The sequence below is a fragment of the Zootoca vivipara genome, chromosome 5 (assembly GCF_965207765.1).
Source record: "Zootoca vivipara chromosome 5, rZooViv2.hap1.1, whole genome shotgun sequence".
NCBI classification, from domain to species: domain Eukaryota; kingdom Metazoa; phylum Chordata; class Lepidosauria; order Squamata; family Lacertidae; genus Zootoca; species Zootoca vivipara.
In genome coordinates, this window is record NC_142588.1 from 79,350,659 (window position 1) to 79,377,032 (window position 26,374).

Genomic DNA, 26,374 nt, shown 5'->3' on the forward strand with positions numbered 1-26,374 from the left:
AGAAAAACAACAGTGATCTCATTGTGGGAGTTTACTATAGATCCCCAAGCCAAACTGAGGACACAGATGATGCCTTCCTGGAACAGATGGCCAAGCATTCCAAAGGAAGTGAGATAGTAGTAATGGGGGATTTCAACTATCCTGATATTTGTTGGATGTCAAACTCAGCCAAGAGCATAAGGTCGAACAGATTCCTCACTGGCCTTGCAGACAACTTCATTGTCCAGAAAGTGGGAGAAGCAACAAGAGGATCAGCCATTTTAGATCTGGTCCTAACCAATAGTGATGACTTGGTTAGTGGGGTAGAAGTGGCAGGATCATTAGGTGGGAGTGACCATGCTCTTCTGGAGTTTATTATCCAGCGGAAAGGAGCAACCAAGCATACTAAGGTCCAAATTCTAGACTTTAAGAAAGCCAACTTCAGAAAACTTAGGGAAACGCTGGGTGAAATCCCATGGACAGTAATACTAAAAGGGAAGGGAGTTCATGATGGTTGGGAGTTTGTTAAAAGGGAGATATTAAAAGCACAACTTCAGGCAATACCAATGAGACGGAAACATGGAAGGTGCCTAAAGAAGCCAGGCTGGCTATCTAAAGAACTTTTGACTGAGTTAAGATTTAAAAGGGATATGTACAAAAAATGGAAAAGGGGGGAAATCTCCAGAGAGGAATTCAAACATATAGCCAGCACGTGTAGAGACAAAGTCAGAAAAGCTAAAGCACAGAATGAACTCAGGCTCGCTAGAGAGGTTAAAAGCAACAAAAAGGGCTTTTATGGGTATATCCGTAGCAAAAGGAAAAACAAGGAAACAGTGGGGTCACTCAGAGGAGAAGATGGTGAAATGCAAACAGGGGACAGAGAAAGGGCAGAACTCCTCAATGCCTTCTTTGCCTCAGTCTTCTGCAAGAAAGAAAAAAACGCCCGACCTGAAGAATATGGAGCAGATGATTCAGCAGGGGAAACACAGCCCAGAATAAGTAAGGAGGTAGTACAAGAATACTTGGCTAGTTTAGATGTATTCAAGTCTCCAGGGCCAGATGAACTACATCCAAGAGTATTAAAAGAACTGGCAGAGGTGATTTCAGAACCACTGGCAATAATCTTTGAAAATTCCTGGAGAACAGGCGAAGTTCCAGCAGACTGGAGGAGGGCAAATGTTGTCCCTATTTTCAAAAAGGGGAAAAGAGAGGACCCAAACAATTACCGCCCAGTCAGCCTGACATCAATACCAGGAAAGATTCTAGAGCAGATCATTAAGCAAACAGTCTGTGAGCACCTAGAAAGAAACTCTGTGATCACTAAAAGTCAGCATGGGTTCCTGAAAAATAAGTCATGTCAGACTAATCTGATCTCATTTTTTGACAGGATTACAAGCCTGGTAGATGAAGGGAACGCTGTGGATGTAGCCTATCTTGATTTCAGCAAGGCCTTTGACAAGGTGCCCCATGATATTCTTGTAAAGAAGCTGGTAAAATGTGGGCTAGACAATGCTACCATTCAGTGGATTTGTAACTGGCTTACTGACCGAACCCAAAGGGTGCTCATCAATGGCTCCTCCTCAGCCTGGAGAGTAGTGACTAGTGGGGTGCCACAGGGTTCTGTCTTGGGCCCAGTCTTGTTCAACATCTTTATCAATGACTTGGATGATGGGCTTGAGGGCATCCTGAGCAAGTTTGCAGACGACACCAAATTGGGAGGGGTGGCTAATACCCCAGAGGACAGGATCACACTTCAGAATGACCTTAACAGATTAGACAACTGGGCCAAAGCAAACAAGATGAATTTTAACAAGGAGAAATGTAAAGTACTACACTTGGGCAAAAAAAAATGAAAGGCACAAATACAGGATGGGAGACACCTGGCTTGAGAGCAGTACATGTGAAAAGGATCTAGGAGTCTTGGTAGACCACAAACTTGACATGAGTCAGCAGTGTGATGCAGCAGCTAAAAAAGCCAATGCAATTCTGGGCTGCATCAATAGGAGTATAGCATCTAGATCAAGGGAAGTAATAGTACCACTGTATTCTGCTCTGGTCAGACCTCACCTGGAGTACTGTGTCCAGTTCTGGGCACCACAGTTCAAGAAGGATACTGATAAGCTGGAACGTGTCCAGAAGAGGGCAACCAAAATGGTCAAAGGCCTGGAAACGATGCCTTATGAGGAACGGCTTAGGGAGCTGGGTATGTTTAGCCTGGAGAAGAGAAGGTTAAGGGGTGATATGATAACCATGTTCAAATATATAAAAGGATGTCATATAGAGGAGGGAGAAAGGTTGTTTTCTGCTGCTCCAGAGAAGCGGACAAGGAGCAACGGATTCAAACTACAAGAAAAAAAATTCCACCTAAACATTAGGAAGAACTTCCTGACAGTAAGAGCTGTTCGGCAGTGGAATTTGCTGCCAAGGAGTGTGGTGGAGTCTCCTTCTTTGGAGGTCTTTAAGCAGAGGCTTGACAGCCATCTGTCAGGAATGCTTTGATGGTGTTTCCTGCTTGGCAGGGGGTTGGACTGGATGGCCCTTGAGGTCTCTTCCAACTCTATGATTCTATGATTCTATGATTCTATGACTACGTCAGACCAACACGGCTACCTACCTGTAACTGGAAATTTATGTGTGCATGGATGATCAGCCTGTTTTCTGGTCTGCATCAAGTTATCCATATATTCAGTCCAAATTCCATTCCACCCTGATTCTTCATTAATTTGCTTTTTCTTTTCTTTTAACAAAATAAAAATAAAAGTATCTCCCCCCCCCCCAATTGTGTATAAATATGTATTGTTGAACATATTGCTATAAAATATGCATATCTAGATGAATTTTATCCTGAAATATATATTGATTCATTCATTCATTCGACAAAATTTAGATACTATTAATCAACAAAAAACCCTCTAAGCTGTTCACATAAAGCGATATAAAATTTTCATCAAAAACACTGATGAAATCAAATTTAAGCCATGCATTTCACAATGCACAAATCAGTGAACAGCTGCACCACAAAATTCAGAGTGGTGTAGGATAGCTGTGCGCTGATCTGCACTTGAGTTCAGGAGGTGCCGATTGGGTCAGTTCATATTGGAATTTGCAAAGAATGACTTTTTTTTCCAAGCATCCCTACTGTGAACCAGCTCTGAGAAATCAGGAGATGTGCATTCATACGTGAACCAGTCACTAGAAGTGACACAAAGCCATACCAATATACCTTCAAAGTAAGATGCAGCCTGTAAAAACAAAACAAAAAATGATCAGTCAGTTGTACACCCGGGATTCATCCTTTCATCCCTGAAGCATATTGTACAAAATACCAAGGAGAAAAACAAATGCCTGCTCCATAAAATATATCCACATTTTTGGTACATGAGTTTATCCTTGAATTACTTTATTGCACATTTTACTTATATTCATCATGCCCACAAGCAATCCATTTACAACAATTTCCCCCTGATAATGTGGTCAATGTGGGCTGACTTACCAGCCATGCAACCATGGCCACATGACATGCCTCTTTCAATAAATACTGAACTGTGTGTCACTCAGGTTGGCAGTGCCCCAATTTGATCATGCCCATTTGTCTAAATCAAGCCAATGTTAGTAGCACATGTAGTTTAGATGGGCCCCTTTAAGCTTGAGCATGTGTCTATTTGGGGTAGGGAGTGATGTGGCTCTCAGCTGCAGCTTCTAAGAACATGCACAGTCCGTGGTGGATCAGAATTTTGTGCTCCTAATTTTTCGTCTCATACACATTGCTCAGGGCACTATAAACCATCAGTATTCCTTTCATATTATTGGTTGCACAATATGGTCCTGAGCACACTAAAGAAAACATTGTTTTCTAACTACCTCAGGAAAGATGTGACCTTTATGGTTATTCTACAAGTTTGGTTTATTGATGTTTCCTTTTGCACATTGAAAAGTTTACTCACTTATTGCAAGTCATTTCTTCCTTTATTTTTAAATCTACCATTATTAAGCAAGATGATCTAGATGAATTGTTAAATATTAACAACTTAACATTGGATCTAAAGTTTGTGCCTAAAAATATCCATCCTATTTGTAGGTGAACATGGAATGGGGGAACACTTTACTGGACATTCTACTGGGGAGATGAAATGCACCATTGGTTTGGGGATCCCAGTTGTAATTCCCAGCAACTGGGATACATATTCACTCCAACACTGGAACTGGTACATAGCCTTCATGACTAGCAGACATTGTGTTTAATCCATTTTGAAAGTCATCCATGTTGTTGGTCATTGCTACATATTATTTGCTCTGTCTGAAGAAGTTCTTTTTTTTTGTCTGCCTTGAATCTTCCAACATTCAGCTTCACACATGTTTGAAAAGCAGGCATCTTGAAACCTTTATCAGGAGGAAATGGTTAAACAGAGATCTGACCATCTGTGGACATTATTTTACATGCTATAGACCAGGCATGGGCAAACTCGGCCCTCCAGATTTTTTGGGACTACAATTCCCATGATCCCTAGCTAACAGGACCAGTGGTCAGGGATGATGGGAATTGTAGTCCCAAATCATCTGGAGGGCTGAGTTTGCCTATGCCTGCTATAGACACCCTCTCTCTTTGGTGCCTATACTAAGCTGGAGGTGGTGGACAAGGATACTGGGAGAAATGGGGGTACTTTTCCTGTGGACCTAGCACCACTGTCTTCACTGATCATTTCCATTTTGGTTCCCATTTAAATGGCATCAAGTTGCTTTGGTTTCTTTTAAAAAGTAATCACTCGCATTAAATGAGTAAGCTCTGCAATGTGCAAAAGGAAAACATCAATAAACTATACTTGTAAAGTAGCCATAAAGGTCACACTTTCCCCGGGGAACTTAGAAAACAATGTTTCCTTTAGTAAGCTCAAGAGAGCCATGTCTACGTGCCTGTGGTGTGTGCGGTTGCTAACCAATAAAGTGAAAGGAAATGCTGACGGTTTCAAGTTTGTGGTCCTGAGCACTGGCCCATAAAGTATAATGAAAAACCAAGGGAACATGAGCACAGAATTATTCAGTGAATCATAGATGACAAGTAAAACAACTAAATTGCTTTTATGAGGAGGGGGGAAGCTGGTAAAATATATTCCAATGTTTCCCCACCACCAGCCTAATTAAAAGAAATCTGATAAATCTACATAAAACGAAAACTGTTACGGAAATGTGGAGAACTGAATTTAAGATTGAAAAATAAGAAACTGAAAAAATATGAAACTGACTGATTCACCCATCCCTATGCAGAAGCATTGGTCAAGATATATTGTTGTCTGGATGATATTATTGTCTTTGTATTCCTTTTTATGAACAATCAGTGGGTTGTTTAAATTTATGGCACATTTACAAATATGAGATAATAATATTAATAATAATAATAATAATTTATTATTTGTACCCCACCCATCTGGCTGGGTTTCCCCAGCCACTCTGGGCGGCTTCCAACAGAAAAATGAAATAAAACAATCTATTAAACATTAAAAGCCTCCCTAAACAGGCTGCCTTCAGATGTCTTCTAAAAATCTAAAACCCTGTTATTTATATGAAGATTCAAATTCTGTTGTGCCTTGAATTGTTAGTGAGTTATCTTATGAAAACCCTTTGATGCTGTGAGCTGCTTTGTTAACAGTTTACCATGGAAAAGTACCATACAACAATGAGTTTCATGTATTTGTTTCTCATTTATTGCATTTCTGCCCTGCCCTTCATCCCAAAGGAGCCCAGAGGGGATAGTGATGATACCGATGTGGCAGTGAGTCCCAGCAACTGCTCCTAACATCCCACAGATACAACAGTCAGTTGGGGAAGCGGACAGGGTCCCACACTGCAAGGGAAAGGGAGCTTGCAATGAAGAGATGGTAGGATAGAGCCAGCCTTTAGAGGAGGAGGAATTACTAACAGGAGGAGGAGGAGAACCCAAGCTTAGCCTAGTCTGAGACCTGGGCCAGACAAAGAGCAGCAAAGAAGGGTAGCCCCCTTAACCCCTAAAAGGGATTTATATTATTTAATCCCATTTCACAGGTAGGAGGTGAAGACCAGGAAACCCTGGGGTTAAGCAGCTGCCCCTCTCCAGGAAAACAAAATAGCAGTCACTTACTCAGTCCCTACACCTATCCAAACAGTCCCAGCAGCAAATCACCTTTCACTGCTAGGGGAGCTGTCATCTTCCTCCACAAAAACTCAAGGATCAAATGGAATTTCAGCAGTGTCCTGTCTACAGACCAAATCAGCAGACAAAGTCTGTAGTATGAGGCATTCAAGGCAAGAAAACAAGAGAAGTAGTGTGGCAATCACATGTGGCCCCCGGTCGTTTCACAGACTATTGATCCCTGTGCCACCACTGCTCCTCTGCCACCAACCAGGATCCCCCCTGCACTGAGTCACAGTCAGGATTTTAAGTTAAACAAAGAAACAAGTATTTATTTTAAATACCGGCAAGCTTCAGGTATTAGTTACACTGTTACATGTTACTTTCGCTCTCAACTCTATCGTAATCTCAGTCTCACTACTCTACCTCACCACCACCAAGTCTCACACACCAAACTTCACAACCACCAACTACCAACCACCCTTCCCAACTGCCCTCTTTCAACTCCCTCTCAACTCCCAACTTCGAATTGCTCCTCAACTGCCTCTGGGCTGGGATTTTAAAGCCCCTAAGCTCCGCCTCCAGTTTCTTATTGGTCAGCCTATTAACCCGTTTCCCACTCCTGCACAATTGTAGTTCCCCAGGAATGGGCAAATGTCACAGTAGCCTCAAAGATGCACAGCAAGAATCCAAAGGAAGAGTCCCAGACAAACTGAGCACCTGCAGGACCTTGGAGAGCTCCTCGGGCTCTGTTGGAACAGCTATAGTTTCCTCAGTTTCTCATGTTCCCAAGCTTAAATCCAGTTCTTTGCATTTCCACATCATCAGCATTTTATACTAATTTCCCTTAACACACACATTTATGGGTGCAGTTTTCCTTAATATATGTTTTCCCCCCAATACAATGCATCGTGTAGCTTATGTTCACTACTTATATATGCATTTTGCGCAGTCAGGCGGAGTCCCCCCAAAACCCCGGGCAGCCCCCGAGTGGAATAACGACACATACCACGTTTGATGGGATTAAAATTGGCTCAGGCATTGGGCGTATATCCCTCCCAGCCCCCAGTCGGGGGTGGTGTAATTTTCAGGGTTGCCCAGCATGTGTGGGGTTTGGGCTAACTCTGGAAAACATATGTTCAAGCAGATAGCCCCCACCTCCCTCGATCGCAGCCGCTAGAGGGGGAGGGCAATGACGGCCTGTGCATATGGTCAATGTCCCCCCCCCCAATTTACAGGAACCCTGTTATCGCCGCCGCAATGGGGGCAGGGGGTCACTGCCCCATGCCCCACCCATTTATGTAAATGACTAAAGGATTCTGCCCAAGGCCTGCATCCACCAAGTTGTGACGAATTGCTACGGGAAAGGCGAAACCTGCCAATGCAGGGAAATTCCTTTCCGGCCCTTCAACAGCAGCCTTGTCATAGCCGCGCCTGCGTGCGTGTGCGCCTGTGGAAGGAAATAACCTGTACTGCAAGTATTAATTTAGGGAGTGGAGGGTGGGAAAGCTCTGAATCCGTTGGCTGCTTCCCAAGAATGGCTCCACTTCACCTTGTGCAAGGTAAGGCTACCTGTTCCTTCCTGGCCAATCCTCCCAGCACGCCTACCTGAGCTGGATTGGATGGGTAACTGAGTGGGCAGAGAACACCAGTATCCAGCCCCAGGTAGGCAGTGCCAGCTTCCAAACTTCCTAGGGCTCTGTTGGAACAGCTATAGTTTCCTCAGTTTCTCATGTTCCCAAGCTTAAATCCAGTTCTTTGCATTTCCACATCATCCACATTTTATACTAATTTCCTTTAACACACACATTTATGGGTGCAGTTTTCCTTAATATATATTTTTCCCCAATACAGTGTATCGTGTAGCTTATGTTCACTACTTATATATGCATTTTATGCACATTTTACCCTAACATGTGCATTTTTGTACATATTACTTAGCTGGATAACTGCATTGCAGAATTAGGAGAAGTGCAAATTCCAAAGCATGTCTCCCTTTTGACTTGCATGTTGTTTCAGAAAGTGCAAAGGAGGTAGATTCGCCTTTAATTGCAAACTTAATCAAAATTTACCCCCCCCCCCACCTAGTTCAGACTAAAGGCATATATAAGGACAGTGCCAGATCCATACCCTAAACTGGGTCATTGCTACAAGCCTTGGATAAATAACTAATATTTAGCGTGTCCCCACTGTATGGAATATGCCACAGACTTCTTTCATGTACGAAAGCCTGTTTCTGCATATGCAGCAGCTTTGATTGTGATCATTACGCTAATGCCATGCGCTACATGCTCAGAAATTATTTTAAACCTCTACACCTTTGAAATAGCTGACAGATTCTGATAGGAGCAAATATAAATGATTAAGTCTTCAAGGCATTTTCCTCAATTTGTCATATCAGCAAGTGTCTTAAAGCTCTTCACATTTTCCAGACCACTGAGCAGCAATAATCCGTTTATTCCAAGTAGGCATATTCCATATGAAACAATCAGTGGTAACAACTACTGATATAGGCTAGAAATGATTGCAAAGAAGAGAAAATGGGACCTGCTTAATTCTCAGATTGAAATAAATGGGACATTGAAGTATTTCTGGTTGGTTGGATCATGCACAAGAATTTTCACATGAATGCAAGATTTTTTTTTAAAGGCAGCCTTGCTCAACCTGGTGCATTCAAGTTGATTTTGATTATAATTCCCATCTTCTCCGATGAGCATGGGCTGCAGTTTGAAACATCTGGTGGGCACTAGGTTGGGGAAGACAATGTAGGGGTATAGCTATAGGGTGATATCCATCTAAATCATGTTCAGAGGAGACCCATTAAAATGAGTGGCAGTATTCAATTAAACTGTCCCATCATCACAAGCAATACATATAATGCAACATGACTTCACCCTCTGCACATGCCCTGTGCCCTCCTAAGTTTGCTTCATTGGGGCACCTTTGTGATAATGTATTCACACATAAGACAAAGCCCAACCATTACATACATTAAAAATCCATACATTCAGTTTATTTTTTTCCAAAAAAATCCTCAAGAACATTCATTTGCATTTTTATCTGCTGTTTTGACCAATGTACACATTTTTGCAAATGATTTTTCCTAATACAATACCCTTTGTATGTTATTTTCACTATCTTCATTTTTCTGCATAATTTCCATTAATATACAGTGGTACTTCAGTTTATGAACACAATTGGTTCCGGAAGTCTGTTCGTAAACTGAAGCGTTCATAAACTGATGCGAACTTTCCCATTGAAAGTAATGGGAAGTGGAGTAATCTGTTCCAGATGGTCCGCGGAGTACTTAAACAGAAGCGTTCATAAACTGAAGCGAACTTTCCCATTGAAAGTAATTGAAAGTGGATTAATTTGTTCCAGATGGGTCCGCGGAGTACTCAACCTGAAGCATACTTAACCCGAAGCATGGGTGTAATTGGTTCCGGAAGTCTGTTCATAAACTGAAGCGTTCATAAACTGAAGCGAACTTTCCCCTTGAAAGTAATGGAAAGTGAATTAATCCGTTCCAGATGGGCCTGCGGCGTTCGTAAACTGAAAATTCGTAAACTGAGGTGTTCATAAACCGAGGTTCCACTGTATGTATTTATGTAAACATTATGTAAACATTTAACACTCGATTGGGAGCCGCCTAGAGAGGCTGGGGAAATATAAATAAATTATTGTTATCATTATCATTATTGATTGGGGAACAGCATCACAAAATTCGGATAATTGTGTTTTCTGAAGGATAGCTGTGTGTCGGTTTGCATATTATTTGGGGAATTGTGAATGTGGCAGATTCCATTTTAAATGCAAATGGAATTGAATTTTTCCTTAGAATCAACTAATTTGGATTTCAAACTGTTTCTCTCCAAGCTGTGTTTTCTATGGCCAGATTCCCAACTCCAGTGTTCTGCCACACTTTCTTTCCATATCTACCACTGGCTTTTGTAAAACACAGCCTATTTATTTCCTTCTCAATTCCTTGAATGTCCAAGTCTGCTGCTTGTTTTATTTTATTAATTGTATCTTCTATAAAAATGCAGAGCAGGAAAGGAGACAGTGAGCACCCTTGACAGACTCCATGACTAATTTTAGCTCTTGGATCAATGCAATTTGCTCTAATTGTGCTTTCCTGGGTTTTGTAATGTTGTGAGTTCATTATCTGATTACTGTGACTTCAGCTATCGCTTTGGATTTTCCTTGAAACAATGCTGGATCACAGTTTGGAACAGGGAAAAGTGCTAAACTTTGAGCATCGCCAGCGCCAGATGCAGGTTTTGCAGGGCATCTTCCATTGCAAGGAGCCCATTCTCAACCCCCAGAGCCTCTTGGCTCTGCTTCTCCTTTCTGTCACTTCCTGTTCAGTTGTCCTCTCTGGGCATGCAAGCATTGGCAAGAGTGAGAAAATGGAGCAGAACATCTCACTTGCTTTCTGATGTCCCTCTAGACCAGCTTTTCCTAACCTTGGGTCTCCAGTTGTTGTTGGACTACAATTCCCATCATCCATAGCCAGCAGGCACAGCAGTCAGGAACAATGTGAGTTGTAGTACAACAACATCTGGGAACCCAATATTGAGAAAGGTTGCTCTCGACAGTTGAGTCCAGAGGAGATGGCTATTAAATGGGCAGCAGTGGTACAGACAAAAAGGATGGGACCCCACTGAAGGCATCTTGTCCAAGCCCCACAAACCCTGAAACCAGTATTGTATGTGACCTCTGGCGCCAATTTGAGATGTGTGTCATTGCTCTTCTCCCAAGAAGCAGGCATCTTTTAATTTTGTGACTGCTGTCACCATCTGCAGTGATCAAGGAGCCCAAGAAAGTAAAATCTCTCACTGCCTCCATTTCTTCCCCTTCTATTTGCCAGGAGGTGATGGGACCAGTGGCCATGATCTTGGTTTTTTTGATGTTGAGCTTCAGACCATATTTTGCGCTCTCCTCTTTCACCCTCATTAAAAGGTTCTTTAATGCCTCATCACTTTCTGCCATCAAGGTAGTGTCATCTGCATATCTGAGGTTGTTGATATTAAATCAAAAGCCCAGTATTTAATTTAACTTTGAATGAGGACACCCGGCTCTATGGTGACATCTACGAAGCCAGAATCACTCAAGGAAATATAAATCCATTTATTTATAACATTTTAAGTCTTACTCACTGTGTGTGTGTGTGTGTGTGTGTGTGTGTGTGTGTGTGTGTGTGTGATGAAATCCTGTGATTATTGACTGAGAATTATGAAGATCTGAAAAAGAAGAGTTACAGCAAAATATGAGCACTCTGAAATGAAGTTCCTATTAGATACTGTTTTTCAAAGATTTTCTCTCCTTTCTGAATTGGTACCCACTGCTTTTATGCTTTTGCGCTCCTTGCGGTACAACCTCATTCATGCAGAAAATCCTTTCAGGGCATGAATATATGTACTGAGCTCTGTTTTATGGAAACCACCATGCTAATTTAGCAAACCTACATAAAACCGTGTGTGTGTGTATGTGTGATTTCTGTCTGTTTTCCTAATTAAATTCAGTTGACCCTAGGAATAAAAAGTCCCACTTGCTTGTAAACGCAGGCTTTGGACATGCATACATGAAGATAGCTATGAGTGAAATTAGTTCTGGGGAAGCGGTGTGATTTTGTGGTTACTGTCAACACATTTACTGACATCATTATTTATCACTCAAGCTAAAATCCTAAATCCTTCTGTCTCCTGGCAGCACTTTATGGAGCCGAGGAGTCATCACAGCTTCTGCAGGCCTGGCATGATGGTCAAGATGGAAGGTGGGGCAGGGAGGTAGAGCTGGAGAAGCCCTGGTGCTCTCATGCGATGGCAGATTGGCTGACATAGGATCTGATGGATCCCAAGCTGTGTGGGAATGTTCAAGGTGGCAGGAGAGGATATATTGTTTATTAATTTCCTTCCTAACTTGCGCTAGCAAGTACCTTATGTAGCAGAGTTACATTCCCCTTCTCACGCACAGCAGAAAGCTGGTTGCAGGCTCGTTAGAACCTCTTACTATTATGCAATTCAATCTGCCTCAGACTGAATTGTACGTTCCTGGTAAATTCCCTTGGATCCCTCTTAAAAGAATAAGGATACCACAATCCTATTCATAGTCAACAAATGTAAGTTTACTCATGTTCAGGCAGTACACAGTATTAATCCTGAAGGCAGGCTTAAAGACTTAAAGTTACAAATAGCAACATGTGGCTTTACCCCATACGGAGGACAATCCCTGTGCAAGCCAACAGAGCAGTCCTAGCTGGAAGCAGACAAAGGGAGAAAGGGGGAGGGAGGGAGGGAGTGCTGCGCGACTCATCCTGGACAGGTAACCCACCTCTGGTCACATGCAAAAGGAAGGGTGTTCCAGGCCAGGAGGAACAGGAAGTTTTGACTGGCTGGACCAAACATTCCCTTGCATGTCCACTCTAGCATTACAAGGAATGTTGTACTTGACTGCTACCCGTGGATCACATCCCACAAGCTGGCTTAGCCATGCCCCTTCCCTGCTCCCAGAAAGCTCCATTTGGAAGATGGATGCCTCTGGCAGGGGTTCCATTGATGACACCAGCCTGAACATTCAGGGCATAAGAACATATGAAGAGCTGCTGGATCAGGTCAATTGACCACCCTGTTCTCACAAGAGCACTCTCCTCTCAGCACTCTCCCTTCCTGTGGTTTCCAGCAATTGAAATTCAGAAGCATTTCTACCTTAAACCATGGAGGCAGAACATAGCTATGATGGCTACTAGCCACTGATAACCATTACCTCTATGAATTAGTCTAATCCCCCTTCAAAGCCATCCACCCTGATGGCCATCACTATCTTCATTGGGGCAAATTCCATAGTTTTGCTTTCTCTTGTCTGTCCTGAATCCTTTAACCCATGGGTAGGCAAACTAACGCCTGGGGGCCGGATCTGGCCCAATCGCCTTCTAAATCTGGCCCGCGGACAGTATGGGAATCAGTGTGTTCTTACATGAGGAGGAGGAGGAGGAGGAGGAGGAGGAGGAGGAGGAGGAGGAGGAGAGAGAAGAAGAAGAAGAAGAAGAAGAAGAAGAAGAAGAAGAAGAAGAAGAAGAAGAAGAAGAAGAAGAAGAAGAAGAAGAAGAGTTTGGAAGAAGAAGAAGAAGAAGAAGAAGAAGAAGAAGAAGAAGAAGAAGAAGAAGAAGAAGAAGAAGAAGAAGAAGAAGTAGTAGTAGTAGTTTGGAATTGATATCCCGCTTTATTACTACCCTAAGGAGTCTCAAAGCGGCTAACAATCTCCTTTCCCTTCCTTACCATAACAAACACTCTATGAGGTGAGTGAGGCTGAGAGACTTCATAGAAATGTGACTAGCCCAAGGTCACCCAGCAGCTGCATGTGGAGGAGCAGGGACGCGAACCCGGTTCACCAGATTATGAGTCCACCTCTCTTAACCACTACACCATGCTGGCTCTCAAGAATGTGTCCTTTTATTTAAAATGCATCTCTGGGTTATTTGTGGGGCCTGCCTGGTGTTTTTACATGAGTAGAATGTGTGCTTTTGTTTAAAATGCACCTGGGTTATTTGTGGGACATAGGAATTTGTTCATTTCCCCCCAAGAAATATAGTCCGGCCCCCTACAAGGTCTGAGGGACAGTGGACCGGCCCCCTGCTGACAATGTTTGCTGACCCCTGCTCTAACCTTCAGTGTGCGGAAGAGGGAGCTCTACACCAGCATCTTAAAACATGTTTATGTATTCTACACAGCAGAAAAAAATGTACTTGGTGACCATATTTGAATATCTGAAGTAATTCCTTATTTTCTATTGCATTCACATTTTAATTAATTTTGCAGAACTTGTATTTCAGAACAAAACAGGGACAAAATTACAGAGCTCAGTGATTTTCAAGCAAAAAAATGCCTCACCAGCTGGTATTCAATGTTCACCCCATCAAGAGTGTCGAAGCAGTTCTTCGGGACACTGTTTTTTATCATCATCCTGGAACAAATACAGGTAGATAACAACCAGCATTATCTGGAAGGTCAGGAACAGATGAAGTGAAAGATTGAGGCTGTCAGTAGTATAGATTATGCTCCAGAAAAGAACACAGTTGTGTAAAATATTATATTGATTTAAGGACATTATTGTCAAAGTCTTGTAGGTGAGATGAGATCCATTTACATGCTAATGACAGCATGTTGTCTCTTGTATTCGGGAGTGAGTAAATCATAGCCTCTAGAGATCTCCCATCCAGCAAAGTAGATAGTTATCATTCTGCAATGTTGTTCCATTATTATTTTTATCTATGAAAATATACCAGTTTTGTGCACTAGCATCAAGGGCAAGAGTGGCAACTTTGTCCGGTCCTCTCCTCCATGACAGAGCAGGTTGCACTTGCAATTCATGGTTCCAGTCAATTAAACATTATCTGTTTCATTAAAAACATTAAAAAACAATAGGACTTAATATTAGTTTCAAGTCCAATTGCTTTGAATGGGCAAAATAGACTAAATTTTAGATAACTGGGAGAATTACTCTCAGCAGAGAATTGAAAGTTAAATCTATCAGTGGCTACTGCTCATGGACTTCAGACAGGAAAGATGAGAAAGTGAGAGAAGCAAAAATCACTAGATAAACCAGATATTGAACCTGGAAACCTTTGCTTACAAAGCATGGACTCCACAAGCAAGCAATGGCATTGGTGGCAAGGAAAAAAAAATAAGTATAAAAAGAGAATTCCTGGATGCCAAAATTTGGTGAGAGACCCCTAGCTGAGATATAAAACCACAAAATCTGCAGCAAAGCAAAATATACAAATATAGATTGTTAGACCTTTAAAACACGCCCTTCTGAGTTCCTTCTGAAGTTTCCCTCTTCCCCTAGCATAGAAAGAAGAACTTCCGCAGGGAGGTGGTTACAAGGTCTTGGAGCAGCCATTGGAAAGACCCCCTTTCATGTCCCTACCAAGCATGCCTGTGAGGGTGACAAGACCAAGAGAAAGACCTTCCCCAAAGATCTCAGAATCTGGGCAGACTTGTATGGGGAAAAATAGTCTTTCATATAACCTAAGTTGGACCTAAGTTGTATATATGTATTCATTCATGCAACATTCAGCACCCCATTCATGAGCAGAATGGTCCTTCAGCATGTTGGAGGATTACTATTATTATTATTATTATCCAAACCTTTATGGGTATATGGCAAATGAAGGAGACCCCAAGTTGGTTTAGGCAACTGTAAATAATTGCATAATCCAAAACATCTAATCTAAGGAAGTGGGGAAAGAAGAAAAGTCATCCATGTTTCTCATTAAAATGGAGAAAAGAGGATCGGAAAGAGGAAACTTTGTCACCTTGAATTTGTTCAAAAAAGTTGAAAGGCAGCCTTCACAGATGGTAAGCTGTCATTAATACATGAAGTGCACTCTCCACCACCACCAAAAGAGTGGTGATTTCAGCAATCCCTAAGTCTTTCTCAGGAGATGCTGCTCTGTGAGCTTTGATCATTTGAACATCTAAAGAGGAAAGTAAAGGATGATATCCCTGGAGCATGGAAAATTAAGAATGATTGAAACAAGTCTTTTATTAAGATGATTTCTTCTCCCTTTGTCCTCTAAGATTATATATATATATATATATATATATATATATATATATATATATATATGTGTACAATTTTCTCTCTCAGAAAAGAATAACTTTATCAGGGCTGTATGTCAAATACATGCTTATGGTTTAGCAACTGCCACTTCATAATGTATTATCAAATGCCAGCAGTGCCCTTCAGCTCTCTATATTGGACAAACAGGCCAAACCCTATGCCAAAGGATAAATGGACATAAATCTGACACCAGGAATCACAAGACAGAGAAGCCAGTAGGAGAACACTTCAGTCCCCCAGGACATTCAATACGGGATCTCAAAGCAGCTGTCTTTATTACAAAAGAATTTCAGAAACAGACTTGAAAGAGAAGTTGCTGAATTACAACTTATCACTAAACTGAAAACTATGGCGAGACCTAGTCTTCATAGAGATATTGGATTCATGTCTCATTACATATGCTAATCATCTGCACACTATCCCTTGCTTTTTTCTGTAGGACTAATTCAGTCATTAACAGTCGTCAACAGGTTTACCATATCCACTGAGCCAATCACCCATCTCCTACTACCCTCCTGAGAAAAACCCCACCTCACCCTCCCACTATATATAAGGGTCTGGTGATTTCTGTTTCAGTGTATCTGAAGAAGTATGCATGCACACGAAAGCTTATACCAGGCACCCCCAAACTGCGGCTCTCCAGATGTTTTGGCCTACAACTCCCATGATCCCTAGTTAACAGGACCAGTGGTCAGGGATGATGGGAATTGTAGTCCAAAACATCTGGAGGGCCGAAGTTTGGGGATGCCTGGCTTATACAGTACCAGAACAAACTTAGTTGGTCTCTAAGGTACTACTGGACATTTTTATTTTAATTTTATATATTTACCTTTTCAGAGGGAGGGTAGATTCTTATCCCATAGGTCAAGCAACAGAATGTAACAGTTAGCCCTATTACTGATCTGAACATTGCTCCAGAAATGAAGTGGAGCAGACATGAGGAGGATGCCCTAACAGAGAACCGATTTTACTGGACTCACCAAGGCTGACAATGGAGTACAAAATGCCACCAGGACTGGGACATGTTAGGCTTCTTGGCACAGGTGAAAGAGGTAAAACCCAAGAGTATGAGTTAGGGCACACATTCATGCTCCTGTATATGTAGCATCAAGTGATCGTCTGCATGGTCAAACAACATGGAGTGTCTAGGTCACCCAATGTCAATTCAGATATAACTCTTTACAATAGTTGAAAGTCATCAATCATCAAGACATCAAGTGATGCATGAATCAGCTGTCAGACTGTGATGGGCTTAGTTGAAAAGAAGGGAAATTGACAGCATGGGAGGGGGAGAATCTTGAAACTGCTAACCAATCAGAAACCCAAACACTACCAGAGAAAAAACACCAAGACCTGATACAGGATGATAACATCACCAGCCTCTTGCAGCACCTAGAACATTCTGTGCAGTCCTTGTAGTCTTTACCTGGTCATAGAGCCAATGGAGGGCCTGATCTAGAGCTGAGAAGGCTGTGTCTTCCTTTGGTGACCCAACCCAAGAAGTTCCATGTCTGCATGTGGGCCATATGATACATAATGAATGCTACAGTCCTGTAGTGCCCAATGGGTGCAAGGTGTAAATAAATATAATCTGGCAAGTTTTTGTAATTATTTATTATATAATTAATGTAATTATTTATTATAGTGTGATGATATTTCTTGTATTATCAAAGAATGGCAACAGCACTGGGACAAAAGGCATTGCTTGGATGAATATGTGGGTAAATTGTGCAAGGACTCTGGCCCCCAAAGTCTGGATGCTCACAATTCCATCCCACATGCAGCAATATGCCCCTCATGTTGCAATCTCTCCAGTACACGGACAAGAAAGGTCTATTAATTTAGTGTGATGCCTCCCAGAAGCAGTGAGGATGGAGATCAGCCAGCAATGGAAAAACAAAAATATATCATGGCAATTGAGAATATGGAGCATTGGCTCATTGGAACAATGTATACAAGGAGCTTAGCTAATGATGACTATTTATTGACATTTACATTCCATTCCTGTTTTTGTTAAGAAGAGTGGGGAGAAAATGAGATTGCCACTGGCTTATGGTTAGAACTATGGGTAACCACTTTCTGCATGTCTGTCTTTGACTGCATTTGAATGTTAGACATTTCTAGACTTTATATTGCTGTGCCACTGACCCATCAAGATGCTTTTCATTTTCCAATTGCTGACTGTAAAAGCAACTGGTAATGCAATTTCATTTCAGTGCCAAGGTAGACCACTCTCCTCAAAAGAGCCATCTGTTTCCAGTTTCCACTTCTTGCATCTGATATGCATCCTGTCACTGATTTGGAAAAAAACACCCTTATTTTCTTGACACCAGTCTTGTTACATTTTCGCCCAAGGCCAGCTCAAGGGTTTTTTATAAACACATACAAGATGGACCACATCCAAAGGTCTCCTTGCTACCTTTGGGGCTGGCCTTAACCAAACCAAATGCTCAGTAGAAATCTTTAGTAGATTTCTTACATCACTGAACCACTGCTGTTTTACTGGCACCGTTTTCAATCAGTGTAATAAATGAAAGCACAGGGAGACGAGGAGACCAAACGCTGATGTTCTTTTACTGAGTGCTATAGAGTTTGTCAATTTTTTTATTTTAAATAAAGTGGGCTCATTTCAGTATTTTGTAGCATGCATTTTTGTTTCTTTTCCAAGTTCTTGTCATCTGCAAGGACACCGAAGGTGCCTATCAAGGGGCAGAAGCAGAACTTACTTAGCTGTAAGTTTTGGATCGATATGATCTAAATTATAATGCATTCTGCTATTGCAGTGCTGAAACAGTTGGAGGCATGCCAGCTTTAAATTTATTATACTTTTGCCATGTCCACTATAATCTTAATGATTGGAGGGCCTGGAAAGAAGCATGCCCACATGTTATGATTTGAGCAAAAGCCAACATTCAAATGCATATAGCACTGGTTCTACACAGCTGCTGCTTCTGTATGCCACAACCCCCTTCCACGTTTGCTTTGTTCAAATGTCATCAGAAGAGCATGGAAGGAAGCTGGATCTCCTCCAGGTTTCAGGAGGCCTCTGGCAAAGGACCATCTCATGGGCCTCCTCCAGGGTCCAGTGGATGCCCCTAACTTTCAGAGGCACCCATTGACTAGGGCTGCCATATGTCCAGATTTTCCCCAGACGTTACCAGGATTCCAAAGGCGGAATTGACATCCGGAGGGAATTTCTGAAATGTGGTGCTTTGCCCTGGATCTCAGGCAAGTTAATTGAAAAAAATCGCGTTATTTGGGTGTTTAAAAAAACTCAACAACTTTGTGGTTTTTCATATATATATATATATATATATATATATATATATATATATACAGAGAGAGAGAGAGAGCTCCCCAATGAAAGTGTCCTGAAATATAGCAATCCTAGGCACAAGAAGCTGGTGTAAAGCAACTTGATGTAAGTTAAGCTGACGTGAAGTTACACCAGATCCAACCCCCATTCAGCAGGAGGGCTGTTGCTGCTCTGTCCAAGCCTGGCAGAGGAAATGTAGGAGGCTTTTAAACAGAGGTTGGATGGTCATCTCTCATGGATACTTTAGCTGAGATTCCTGCATAGCAGGAGGTTGGACTTGGGCTCCTTTCCAATTCTATGTTTCTATGATTCTATGTTCTATGCCGGGTTGCCAGGTCTGGTGACCAAACTGAATTGGCTTCAGATCCAGCCTAAGCCCCCGTTTTCTTATCTTATCTTCATATGAGGTGTGATTGAGGACATAATACCCCTAAACCAGGAATCAGGTGGCTGAGCTGGAGATGCAATGCAAACTGAGCTGCTCTTCTCAGCAGAACTTGCCATAGGATTGTCCAAAGGAGGAAGCCTAAAGGTTTCTACTGCTGGAAAAACACTCTGGGGAGACGGCATACTCCCCAAGACTCCAGAGTGTCTTCCTGGTGGCCCTCTCTGGCTGGCATGTCCCTTCAGTCCACAGCGCCAGTAATATGTGACTCTTTCCTCTTGAAAAGAGCATGCAAGTCTTTCAGCTTCATGTAGCATCGTGAGAAGAAAGACTCATCTGTAGTTCTAAACTACTTTATTTACAATTATGTACAGAGACTTCATAATCAAGTCTGTGTTCTCCGAACAACAGTACAGAACTGTGACATGACAGAAGTGAAAGTAACATACAATAACAACACTTAGGCGGAAGAGATAAGACAGACATCCGTTCCCACACTCTCTCAGACACTCATGTGATTTAAACTAATCACACTAGTCCTTGCTGAAGCAGCTAAGGATAGCTAAAATACTAACATCTACTCCTTCCTCCTCCTGTGGTGACCCATGGGAGAGTTTTCTCCCATGGGTCTATGCAGGGATAATGAGGGGTGCAGAACTCTGTCTCATTGGCCCATGCCATAGCTGCCAAGTTTTCCCTTTTCTCACGAGGAAGCCTATTCAACATAAGGCAAAATCCCTTAAAAAAGGGATAACTTGGCAGCTATGGCCCATGCACCACCAGGCAAATGCGTCAAAGGGCCTAATTTGGACCAGAATGAGGCTTGTCAGTTAAGCAACTATTGCAATAGCAGCAGCTGCACCATCGCTTTCCCATGCAGTTCACAGCATCCCTGTTTCATTAATAACCTTTGTGTTATTAATCTATTCTTTGTCCCCTAAACTGCTCTGCAAATCCATCCAGAGATGGAAGAACTAGATTATACATTCAGATTTCTTGGTTGGCTGTAACTTACTAGTAAACCCACAGGTCCCTTGTTGACTATGCATCTAAAGAAATCTCTCGTGTATTGTTTATGCCCCAAAGTGTGTGAAATATCATATACTGTAGGGGAAATTCATCACAGCTTCTGGTATAAAAGTTTCTAATAGCTTTCTAATGCAAATGTTGTGTTTCTGACGCAAACGACCAAACACCCTTTATTCATCTGGGGCACATAGGAATTTTCAGGGTATAACTAATAATAAAATTGAATATTATGTAACCCCAAATGCATACATTATATGTAATAAAAAGCAAATTAGGAATGAGCAGCGTTCTGTTTGGATAAAATAAGTATGAATCAAACGCCTGTTCCGAAGTTCCCTTGTTTCATTTGTCAGTACACAAAATCTCTCACATCTATAAAAGCTCAAGGTTTATTTTTTGCTTTTGGCTACTGTAACATTTATCTAGAACCGAAGTAAAAATCAGTTGTGCTTCAAGCCCCAAAACACCCTCCCCAATATAAATAAAAACAAAGTGACAAAGAATTAAATTTAAATGTTTTTGGGCATAATTTTGGCCACAACTTTATTAAAATACACCAAGTGTGACTGGTATTGGCTTAGGCATTGGTATTAAGCTCTATCTGGCCCCTGACCCAAAGCAGGGAGCCAGGAGAGGTAAACATCCAACAGAGGGATCTCCATCAATGTGTATTGACTGGGCATCATCGCTGGGGTTCCCAGGTTCTGATATGGCCCTCACCCCTCTGTCGGGTTTTCGACAACCCAGAACCCAGATTCCTTTAATGGAATACCTTCTAAAATTGGAGGGGCAGGCAATGGCCGGACCTCCCCTCCCCCCAGATTCTTTTTGACCAATGATCCCCAGGTTGCGCTACCGTGTATTTTAAACCCCCAACCCCCAGACCTTGCCACACTGCCTATTGGCTAAAGCCATTGGCAAATATGACTCCACTAGCCGAGGGCGGGGCCAGCCCCACCCCTGGGGCCGGTTGGGGAATGACGTTATGGGGCCGAGCACAACATGGCCCCTCTGTTAAGAGGATCCACCTTCACACTGCAGAAAGGTGTTTGTTGCGTATGCACAAATGTTAGAAGCTGCAAACAACACAAAGGGCGAAGTAGAAAAGTGTGTTGATAAGCATGCATTAATCTTATGTGTAGGAACCACAGTCAAGCAAAATATTTCTCATGCAGAAGATTTCCATGTGTTTACAAACACACTTTTCTAACTTTTATGGAAAGGGCCAGAGACATTTCGGTGACTGGGACAGAAACCCCAAATCCCCCCCCCCTGAGTGTGAAACAATCCTTATTTCGAGTTACAGGTAGGTAGCCATGCTGGTCTGCCGTAGTTGAAATCTGAAGAAGTATGTATGCACACAAAAGCTCATACCAATGACAAATGTAGTTGGTCTCTAAGGTGCTACTGGAAGATATATTTTTTTGCTTCAATAATAAATTATTATTATTATTTCCATTTCTGATGTGCAGGCTAGGAGGGCCTTTGCTTATGTAGCCAAACAGCACCAGGAACACACATGAGGGAGGTATTAGCATGGAAAACTGGATAGGGGAGAGTGGAATAGTGTAGCTGAAATCCTGAACTGCAGAACTCTGCACTGCACCATTTTGTTGCAGTTCCCCCTTGTATTTCATAAAAGGCAGTGTGGTGCAGCGCTTAGAGCAGACATCCCCAAACTTTGGCCCTCCAGATGTTTTGTACTACAATTCCCATAATCCCTGACCACTGGTCCTCTTAGCTAGGGATCATGGGAGTTGTAGGCCAAAACATCTGGCGGGCTGCAGTTTGGGGATGCCTGGCTTAGAGTGTCATGCTAGGCCCTGGGAAATCAAGCTACAAACACCCACCCAGGCATGAACCTTAATGGGTGACCTTGGGCCTGTCACTGTCTCTTAGCTTAATGTGCCTCAATGTGAGGATAAAAAATGGGTGGGGGGCATGTGCACCAACTTGAGCTCATTGGAAGAACGGTAGAATAGACATTTGCCAACAATTAGATGTACTTGCTCCTCGTAACTACGAGGGAATCTTGCCTGTGGCAGGGCTATTTATAACAACACTGCCTCCTGCCTCCAGCATGTGTTTCCTAGCACAGACCTTTGCTGTTCAGATAGAGGAAGAAAGGAACCAACGGCATAATCCCGGCCCCCACCAAACATCTCGCTGCAAAACCTGCCCATCTGAATACTTCCAAGCCAGAGCATGCTATCCATCTCTGTGAATTGTTCTCAGTCCCTGAGGTTTATCCAGTGAATTATGCAGGCTCCCTTCGTGTAGAACTTTATTAATAGCTTTCTGACAATTCAAATAAATTACATCATGTGAACTGTCATTATCACTCTTATCCATAACCTCCTCAAAATGTCAAGGAGGTTAGCCAGGTGTGCTCTTCCTCCTATTTAAATGGCTTCAAATTACATTATCACCACTCCATCCTATATCGCCCTTCACTGTGGGCTTCATTATTTTACATGTCATAAGACCAGAACTGGCTAGTCCAAGTAGTGTTTTAAGCTATATCATTAAGACAGGGCAGGTTGAAACTGCCAGTTCCTTTGTAAATCCATTTTAATAAAACGCATAAGTTTCTTTCCTTGTAAACCACTTGGAAGCCGCTTCAGCCATTAAGCCACATATGCATATAGTAATAATAATACTAACAATAGTTTCTTTTTTCCTTTTTAAAGCCTCTTTCTATAACAACAAAAATGGTCCCTGTTTATGCAGAAAGATAAATCAAATTTGCTGTCACAAAATGTAGTGATGTGCAGTATCTGAGACAGCTTTAAAAGATTGGACAAAATTCATGGTTGATAAGTTTATCAATAACTATGGCCATGCTTTGTTGTAATGTACATATAAGGTGGTTTTTTTGTAAGGTTTTTTTTTTTTGCCTATGGTAGCCATTTTGTGCTGGCATCCATTGCAGTTTTATCAGGTTGATCACTGACATGTCAGTTTTCACCAACAAGCACTGGCTATGGCTCTATGAAACCTCTGTCTTCAGGGACAGTATTCTGTCTTTGACACCTGCATGTGACCTTCCTAGAGTCAGGTGACTAGCCACTTGAGAAGTGTGTTGCCAGACTAGATGGGTCTGATTCAGTATAGTTGTCCCTATCCATCTTGAAAATGCATAGGGTCTCTTTCTTTTGATGTGCATAAAAGCTTGTAATGCCACAATGAATGTGTTTTTAAGGTGCCACAAGACTATTTCTGCAACAGACTTAACTCACCTATATTCTTCTGGATATAGGCATTTGAAGTTCAGAATAGTAGAACTCATTTCATGTTGTTTACGCTGAACAGATAAGAGTTGTTGAATAGGATGTAAATAGAATTCCATCTGCAAACTGAAAGGATTTACATTTGGAAGCAGTTCAGAAAAATTGCACAACAATTGCTCCATGTTCAGTATAGTTGAGTATCTGCAAAGCCTATAGACTTTTCTCTTTAGATTGCAGTTGAGCAAGCAAATGTGAATGCTATCAGCAACCAGACATACTTCCTTTCTCAATCCAGCTTAAGTGGTGTTGAATCAAAGCAAAACACTGCATTTAGGAACATGCAAGGCAATTTAAAGAAAGGTTTGGATGCCCTGGCCACAAACTCATGTAGAAGTTTTTAAAACATATTTTGTGTGGAGTATGAATTGCTCCCCTCACATGTGCAGCCAATTTTTGATGGATGAGACCAAAAAAGAATTCTTGGTCTCACGTCTGACACAAGTTCCAGCATATGCTGAGGAACCGCGGGGGCCGGTACTGAACGCAGTGATTGAGACGGACCTCTAATCACCCTCTTAGAAGGGAGAGCAGGACTGGGATTCCTTTTAATAGGCATCTCGATCCCTTCGTGACCGGATGGGGGTATTAAATCAATGTTCCCACAATGCTAATGGCACTCCCGCCAAAACAAGATGGCGCTCCTGCTGAAACTAGATGGGGCTGAACCTCTCCCAACTAAGAAGGGAACTCAAAATGGCGGCCGGGGTAAGGGGAGGAGTTCCCGCCCTTAGGAAATTCTCAACCGGCATTTAAGCAAAACGGGCAAAAAGAAATCACTGTTTTAATGGAGAAGGAACTCTCAATACAGCAAAACAATGCAATCGGCTGGATGGAGCAGCCCAAACAGCGAAAACTGCAAATTGCCCCAATGCTGTGTTAAGGCTACAAGCTGCAGCTGCAGCTGAAATTAAAGAATAGAAGCCGCTGAGAAAAGGCGCCCTGTGGGCAAATAAATAAATGGGTAGTGGCAAGCTCCAAAAACCGGGAGCCCTCAGGGGCTGAAAGCCCTGTGGGGCAAAAGCCCCTGTAGGGAGAAGGGAAGGGAAAGGAAGGGGAAGGGATCAAGTTAAAAGGGAGAAAGAAAATTTTAAGAAATGAATTAAGGGAAAAGAAGGGGATAATGGAAAGAAATCACCAAGACGATCCGTCAAAGGTAAGTCTCTCGGCTACAAGGAGGACATGCTGTTAGCTTGTTCCGAATGCACACACCGAAAGAGGAAGCTCTGGGTCATGTGCATGGGTATATATAGGCCCCTCTATCCGTTTGGACTGCACCCCATTGGCCAGATTGAACCCAACATCGAGGGACCAATCGGGTGTTGTGGCTGTCCAATCTTACCCACCCACAACACAGGCGGTCAGTCTCCAGGTCTCACCGCAACACGTGCTCTCTTTTAGGGAGGACACGATTTCCCATCACCTCAATACATTGTACTACCCCTTAAATTTATTTAGGATTTCTTTCCTATATATATTTAAAGAACAACATTTTTTTTCAAGATAGCAAAGGTGAAAATCAACAGTTTCAATAGGTCTATGCTGAGTAAAACACAGCTGACTACCACCTACATAACTGAATGCCCAGGCCCAGGAAGGAGAACTCCTGCAAATACTTTGAAAGTGGAGCAGTGTAGTTATTGCTAACAGAATGCTCATTTCTTTTAAGAACTCACATCCAACTCCTCCCCCCCCCAATAATCACTTTACAAAAGCTAATAAAGGCTGGATTAAGCTACAGCTTTGAAGAACCCCTCTCAAAAGAAACCCTGAAACACTGTCTAAAAGCAATATTATTGGTATTAAAAGCTGCAAAATTATGCCAAAAGATCTAGGTCAGTGCTTTATATATATTCAAAACAATAGTACTGATGCCAAAAATATCCAGTGTCTGAAAGAAGCCTCAGATAGTCTGAGGGTCTTTCGGTCTCCAAGTTTTATGTAAATGTTCATCCTTCTATGTGAGGTTTGATTCACAAGGACTGCTGTCTTAGCAGTTTGCAGTGAGGATTCAGTACTAGATAAAACCTGTACGAATCAGCAAAGGTATTTCCCTTTGTCTGTATTAGGGGTGTGTACCAGTCACAAGATTTGACTTGTGTTTGTGGGCTTTGGGAAGGAGCTCATTGTGTTTTGGAGCTGCTTTGTTTCTTTCCAGTTTGTCTCATTATTCAGAACCAAATTAGGTAAGTTTAACATAAATCTCCCTCCTCCACATACAAACCCTCCACTGTAATAAGAAATCTAAAAATGGTGACACCATTTTTCTCCTTTTCACAGAAGTGAATGAAATTTGCAGGCATTTGAGTGTCTCCAGAGTGGAATAAGCTTGCCAAATTATAGGCCGATGCTTCCACACATTCTTATTCTTATTTATTTTCTGCCTGACAATTTACAATGTGCAGCTGTGGTTGCCTCCATGTGAGGGCGTGAATTTCAGAATGATAGCTGTAGTAGTTCTTTGGCAACAACAGCTATTACCATCCTGAGGCTGGGCAGATATAATAGGATCATAGCTGCCAAGTTATCCCTTTTTTTAAGGGATTTTCCCTTATGCTGAATAGGCTTCCTCACGAGAAAAGGGAAAACTTGGCAGCTATGAATAGGATTCATAAGGAGCATTAAGCTATAGATATCTGGGGAAGACTGGG